We start from the raw sequence: 7,720 nt of genomic DNA, 5'->3' as shown, positions 1-7,720 counted from the left end.
AAATAAACTAAAAGCTAAAAAATATGTTCTAAGAAGCTTTCTGGACTTTTAGTATGATGAGAAGCTAAAACATTTATAAAAAGGCAATAGCAAAAAAAAAACAACCAAAAGACAAAACTCAGAAAGCCAGCTTTTGAATTAAAATTCTAAATACTAAAATTCAAACAAATAGGCCTCTAGGGATGGAGTGGTCTTTTTCTGCACATGAAATCAAGTGTCACATGTTTTGAGACCTATTTCTGTGAAGTCCACGTTATGAATGGCAAACTGCGAAGCGCAATGTCGGAAGTCCCAGATATCAAATTTCTCGGCACTTTCGTGGTTCTGCAATGAAAACACGCACGTTTTGATGAGTTTCGTCTAGAAATCCCGCCGGCCTTGGCCGCTTTCCTCCTCCCTCGAGGCCCTGGCCCATCTGTCGTCCAGAGATCAGCAAAACGACGAGCCGCCTGCCGCTCCGATGACTCGATGAGAACTCCAAGTTGGACGAACCGTTTGACCGAATACTCTAATCTCCGCGAAACAAAAACATTCCAGCGCTCGAACACCACCTGCGCCCAAACTCCCCCCCATCCGGCCATCCCATCCCCCAAAGGCTCCTCCGATCTGATTCCGAGCACCGCCAGGCGCGCGCCAGCCATCTCCCGCTGCGTCGCACGTGCGCCCCACTCCATACTCGCGCTCCCCGCCCTCCCGAGCCGCGATCCCATCCGGCGGCCCCGATGCGGTCGCCGGCCCTCCTGGCCGCCGCCCTCGTCGCGGCGGCGCTCCTCGCTGCCGGTGCCGGGGTCGGGATCGCGGCGGCCGCGACGGAGGAGGCCTACGTCACGCTGCTGTACGGCGACGAGTTCGTGCTCGGCGTGCGCGTCCTGGGGAAGTCCCTCCGCGACACCGGCACGCGGCGCGACATGGTCGTGCTCGTCTCCGACGGCGTCTCCGAGTACTCGCGGAAGCTCCTCCAGGTCTGCCGAAGCTCCGATCACTGTAATTTTAGTCTGGGTATTTTATCCCTTATTAAGGAGAATTGGGTAGCTCCCTGAAGTGTCTGTGCTGGAGTGCGTAGCTGCGCGGGGTTATTGTTGAGGCTGATGATGCTCATTTTAGAGCTGCTCACTGATCTCGCTGCCCAATTGGTTAGAATTTTGGGAAGGCTTGTACTGAATTTTGTGTCACAAGTGCTGTGGAGCTGGATGAGGATCTCTCCTTTGTTCCTATTGATTTCATGATGTGATCCCCGTACATCAACACATACTTTTATCATCTAAAAAACATCAACACATACTAAAATTAGTTTCAGGACATTAGTAGCATTTATGTTTCCTTGAGTTTGGACATTCAAGTCATGTAGATCTTGTGCCAGTTTGATCTGGTAGTGAAGCTGACCTTGCATATATTTCATCAGGCAGATGGTTGGATTGTGAATCGTATAACATTACTGGCTAATCCTAATCAAGTTAGGCCAAAGAGGTTTTGGGGTGTCTACACCAAGCTAAAGATATTTAACATGACAAGCTACAAAAAAGGTATGGCTTTCAGTGTCTTTTCTAGTTCATCGTTTTATCTTTCTGTATCACACATGGCGTTGATTTCGTTTTTGTTCATTGTTCTGATAAAATGCTGCTTTCCCAGTTGTTTACCTTGATGCAGATACTATAGTTGTGAAAAGTATCGAGGATCTTTTCAAGTGTGGCAAGTTTTGTGGAAACCTGAAGCATTCTGAAAGAATGAATTCCGGTGTGATGGTTGTTGAACCTTCTGCAACTCTTTTCAATGATATGATCAACAAAGTGGGTCAATTGCCTTCTTACACTGGAGGTTAGTGCTCTTCTTTTCCTGTTCTCTATGTTCCATTTTTTTGTTAACATAATTCCTTTATGAGGAGGCCATAGTACCAGTAGTCACTATTCCCTTTTATTTAGTCTCTTCTGGAAAACATATTGATTAAGATTAATGATTAGCAGCTTTTTAAGTGCATCGAAATATAATAGTACATGTCTAAGAGCTTATGATATGATGTTAATTGTTACAGGACATATTTTGTGGAGTATAGGAAATAGCTAATTATCTTCAAAGACTAATTACATAGCGTTGATTTTTTTAAACAAAATAGCGTTGATAAGAAGGGCGGGCCTGGTGCAAGCGGTAGAGTCTTACCGCCTGTGACCGGAAGGTCCTGGGTTCGAGTTGCGGTCCCCTCGCATTGCACAGGCGTAAGGCTTGCCACTGACACCCTTCCCCAGACCCCGCACAGAGCGGGAGCTCTCTGCACTGGGTACGCCCTTTTTTAAAATAGCATTGATAAAATAAGCCATCACTGCTTATATAACTGACCTAAGGGCACGGTGGCAAATGAAAGTATGCAAGTACTCTACGACCTGCCACACCAGCCTCCATGGCGATCTTTCTGCAAGTTTTCCAGTGGCAGCACTTTTTCAGACTTTAGCCCTCTGTTGTGCCATTGATGATGGAGAAACATCATTTTCAGCTATCCAGTCCATGGCTGCACATGTACATTTTCATGCTTTAACAGAGCCTGCATCCATTGTTTTTATGCTGTTACGATAGCCACTCCTATCTTCATTTGTTCTCTGTCCAAACAGTTGCTCCAGGGCTCCAGGCCTGCTGATACGAGATCGTTGCTCTGTTCTTTTTCTTCCCTGTGACGCTAAAATCCCTGGGAGCCTGGAATTTTCTCTTGATCAATATCTGTCTTTCCTTGGAATTTTTTAGGACTGAGGGTTAGGGTATGATGGGATCTTCGAAAACAATATTTTACATATCCATTTGACATTTGCTTAGACAGGTCTATATTATCTAGAAGACACTTTATGTGGTGGATCATTTTGCTATGGTTGAATGTATTACTTAGAACAGACTGGCTGTAGTTACAAGTTTACCAGTTATGTATGGCTTGTTTTCTTTTATTGTTTTTAGCATGTTGGCAATTCAGCATTTTCAGTCTAATAGTTCTGATTTGGATGTTGAACTAATTCATGCAGGGGACCAAGGTTTTCTAAATTCATATTATTCTGATTTTGCCAACTCCCGTGTCTATGAGCCAGACTCGCCTTTAACTCCTGAACCGGAGACACAACGCCTTTCTACCTTGTATAATGCTGATGTTGGTCTTTACATGCTAGCAAACAAGGTAAGGCTCCTTATGTGTATTTGCATATTGATCAGGGCCCAGTGTATTGGCCAACTATCATGATTAAATGGTATATAAAAACATTGCAATATGTTAACCCACTACATGATTGTTCCATTCACTTGATTTACCATCAGCACTCCTGTTTGTCAGAGCATGCCAACTATCAAGGTTAACTAAAGTTTTGTCAGCCTTGTATGTCGTCAATCTTATGCAAGTTAATCATCAGAAAATCATTATTAATTGTATTGACCTTATTCTGCTAGCCTTATCTAAGGAATATTACATTTGATCTACCTTCTTGCTCTCTCTAAACAGGACCACCCAAAATATGGTTACGAATGTTCCAATTGGTTGTCTGGACTGTATTAGCATAATCATTTTAGCATTTCGATTTTATTGAAGAAGGTCTTTAGTTTCACAACCCCAAGCACCAGCGTTTATTTGTTTTATTATATTTTGAAATAGTTTGGTCTTCTGTTTAGAGTACAATTTTCAATATTTTGAGTACCCTTTGATTGTTATTTACATGTACTATAGCTTGGTGCTTGGGCCTGGTTATGGATCTGACTTTCTATTTTGTCATAGTGGATGGTTGATGAAAAGGAATTAAGAATCATCCATTACACGCTGGGTCCCCTAAAACCCTGGGACTGGTTCACAGTGTGGCTTGTAAAACCTGTTGAAACATGGCAGGTAATATTTCATTTTATCAACCGTTTCCTCACTTCATAGGCAATTTTCTAAGTAAAAAATAAATGTCAAGCATGTTGGCAATAAATTTATGCTCTCCATCGTTGCAGGATATTAGGCAAAAACTTGAAGAATCTCTTCCAGGAACTGGTGGGGGAAGGAACCCTCATGACCAGCTGGTTGTCAAAATATTGTTCATTCTCCCATTTTGCTTGCTGTTATTTGGTTATTACCAATCATGTTTTCAGGTTATATAATCTGTTCCTTGTAGCAATTATTTTATTTAACATTTGTACACACATGATTTTGAAGATTCCCTGCCCCCTCAATTCGTCTATATGATTTTCTGACAGACAAACAAGGAGTTGATAAGTATAAGATCACTATGTGCATTTGCTAGAAGAGCTCGCCACAAATACAAGTCTGAAGAGTCACTTCCATCTTATTCAGTGGTGGGTTCGTCGCCCGTATTTGGTATTTCAAACCAAAGGGTTAGCTCTCAACCTCTTCAGTGACAAATCTGCATTCCCACTTGAAATTTGCAGGCTACTCAATTTTGTTAATATGCCACCTTTAGGAACAATTATGAAACCTAAAAGACACTTTGTTTCATATTTTAAGTGCCTACTTCAGTCCTTGATCCACTGGCAGATCTAGCCCAAAGTTTAGGTAGGCCAAAGAGTAGATGTCATAGAAAAGGGATATCATACAGTTGTTCCGTGATACACAACTTTACAAATATATATAAGGAATTAAGGATATCACAGATATGGCGACCATACATGTACACTTAAAATTTGGAAAAAGGGGTTGTAAAGAGTTTAGAAAGGTCGATAACATTGAAAGCTGTGCCGTATGCGGTATGTATTCCTTGGCATGCTACCTAATTTGAGCTCCAAACGACAATCAGTTTTGTCAAGTTTTATTACATGTGTCAATAGAAGGTACTTAGTATTCCCAACTTTTTCACCAAAGGCAACTGATTGCAGGGGAGTTTGTATCACTATGGATCTGTTTGGTTGCCTGCAGTGTAGTTTACTCGTGTTTAGTTGCCTGCAGAGGCTCATGCAGACTTGCACAGTGCTCAAAGCAGGTTTCGTGCAGCATTAGCCAGTATGGCAGATTTTGTGCACAAGCCGATGTGGCACACAAAAATGAAATTTCTCACCTTCCCCTCCTCTACTAGAACTTGGCACAATGTAAGCAATCAAACACAATCTTAAAAAACACAGCTTGTCTGTGTGGGACAACTAAACACATAGACATTGCATATGTTTATGCAGGCTTGGGTTGTGCTGCATGCAAGCAACCAATCACACCCTATTTGTACTATCTCCAATTCACGCTTGAAAACTTTTCAACTGAAATCAGGATAATGGAATAAAGAGACTCGGCATTTTGTCTAATTCTTTCTACTTAAGAAATACATTGGCATTTTCCCTAACTATTCAAGGGTAATGCACCAAACTGAAGAGATTCATTGTCACAACTAGAGACAAAGGCACAAAGCAAGTTAGAAGCTTTTACATGTGAGCGTAGCAGAACAAGATGCTATCCTCTTTTGCCTAGATGCACACCTTGCGCCACGGCATGGCTGAGAGCCTGAGACTCAACTAATAGAATGGAACGAAAGGCTATGTGCCAGATTTGGCCGTTTGGGGGTGCTGGCCGCTGAGGCGCTACTCTAGGGATATCTTTCAAGGCGAGAGCTACAGAGAGAGAAGTTGTTGTGCGCTCAGCCAGTACAACTATACATTTTGGCCCAGGCCCCCAACTCCCCAAGCCCAATTGTACACACCCTTCGATTCGCTTGTTTTCTCTCATCACCATCGTAGTTTTTTTTGAAACAATGGCAGGAGCTCTGCCTTTCAATTAGGACGAATGAAGTTTATGTACAAGAAAGGATAGCCAAGCATGGTGTCTAACACCACGAAAGGCTAACCCACCCACGCGATGCGGCAGAGTACAACACAGAGGACCCACCCTACGATGCTAGACAGACAATCCATCTCTGCTTGATTCTAATATTTTTGACTAAAAACTTGGCTAGGAGGATGTCTTGCTCTATTGGAATTTTTAATTCTGGTTCTTTCTTTTGCATCTTTGTATGATCTCCTTACCGAAACATATTGATTATATTATATTATATCGACTTGATGGTTCCTTGGCGTTCCTGCAGTTATCAAATGGACATTCGAAGCTACCTTCTTATTTTGGGGCAATTCGCGGTGCTAGTCTGCTTCATGTCTGCTGGTTTCTCTCTTGCATTTGCTTTCATTATCATTCCACGGCAGGTTATGCCATGGACAGGTTTGCTACTGATGCTTGAGTGGACCTTTGTGGCATTCTTCTTATTGTTTGGGAGTTATCTCCGTTTTGTCTACCGGTGGGGAAGTATCAGTGCAAACCATGTGGGCTTTAGCAATTCTGATGCATCAGAGAATCATATGGGTCCAGGTATGTTGAACTATTTAGCCTCTCAAAGGGTTTCATCATCCTAGTATTAAACAGTTGGTCTTTTGCAGGCCATCAGCGAAATATGTCTGACTGCGACATGGATGCAACATTTTACTGGATAGGGATGGCAACTATAGCTACTATTACTGTATTGTTACCAACTATCTTGGGCATAACTGCATTGTTCACAAAGTAAGGCACCTGACTAGCCCCTTTGTATAAACTCCTGCATATGATTATATGAAGAATGTAGGGAAGACTCAGCTGTAGTAGTTTCTTGAATATGTAGATATAGATCCCGTGTTCAGTATTTCCTGTATTATGATGCGAGAGAAGGTGTCTGGAACTTAATATTGGGGGTTGAGGCGATCTGAGGGTGTTGGTATGTAGGGTTTGGCCTATGATGGTTAAGGTTGTACTTGTGAACTTAACACATCATATATTTAGTTAGGGGTCATATGTAATATGCTTAGGACAAACATTACAACCTAATTTCAGAAAGTGAGTTTGCTTCTTCCATCCTTATATGATGGCTTTGTAGTGTAGAGTGCCAAATTCCAGATATAACTTAGATTCTAGCTTATAAATACAACTTTGAGTCTAGTAACTAATGCACATAAATTCATCGAAAGGGTTGAGTTATGCTTGCCAGTAAATGATGAGACTTACATTGTTTGATTTTAGCATGCCGGTAAGTGATGAGTCCAATGTGTTCTTTCCTTTGGCAGGCTAGGATTAATGGTCGCTGGTGGTATTGTGCTGGCATCTTTTATGACATACGCAGCGGAGCATCTTGCAATCTCAGCCTTCAACAAGGGTCAGAAAGACAGAAATGCGTCAAGAACTCGAAGCTTTTGTTTTTAACGTTTAAGTAAAATCCATGTATTTTAGGTAGGTTTGTGTACACAAAAGAATGATGATTCATTTTTAACACGTGGCTTCCTGCCCATGGCCCCTTTTTGTAGCGCTAATGTCACGCTAACTTGTGGTAAATAGGTTTCCGACGTTGTTTCTGTAGCACAGTTGGCATGGAGCTTACAGACCTGCACAGTACATCTTGTTTATATTTCGCAAAAAAAAAAAAAAAAACATCTTGTTTGTAGAAGCATTCACCTGCAATTTGTTTGTTATATATAGTACGTATATTGCTCATTACTCCAGCGTGTTACTGTGATGGCAGTTTCTGCAAGAACATAAATTGATCGTTGGTTAAAAGTAGAATTTTGGAATCGTGGCCCACTTTTACTGGCTTCTATTGATGTTAATGGTGACGTAGTATTAAAAAAAGGGAACGTTATATCTATGAAAAGTGTTATGCCTTCTGTCCTAAAATAAGTGTTATTATGATATTTGTGCAGGTCGAGATTTTTTTAAAAAATATTAATAATATTTGTATCCAAAATTTTTTATTATGAAAATAGA

General features: G+C 41.5%; 1 pseudogene; it reads left to right on the top strand.

Moving 5' to 3' along the window:
* The first annotated feature begins 495 nt into the window (after positions 1-495).
* LOC136493292 (inositol phosphorylceramide glucuronosyltransferase 1-like) lies at positions 496-7,393 on the top strand (annotated as a pseudogene).
* The last annotated feature ends 327 nt before the right edge of the window (positions 7,394-7,720 follow it).

The sequence above is a fragment of the Miscanthus floridulus genome, chromosome 11 (genome assembly GCF_019320115.1).
Source record: "Miscanthus floridulus cultivar M001 chromosome 11, ASM1932011v1, whole genome shotgun sequence".
Lineage (NCBI taxonomy): Eukaryota > Viridiplantae > Streptophyta > Magnoliopsida > Poales > Poaceae > Miscanthus > Miscanthus floridulus.
This window is presented reverse-complemented; position numbering and strand designations above follow the sequence as displayed.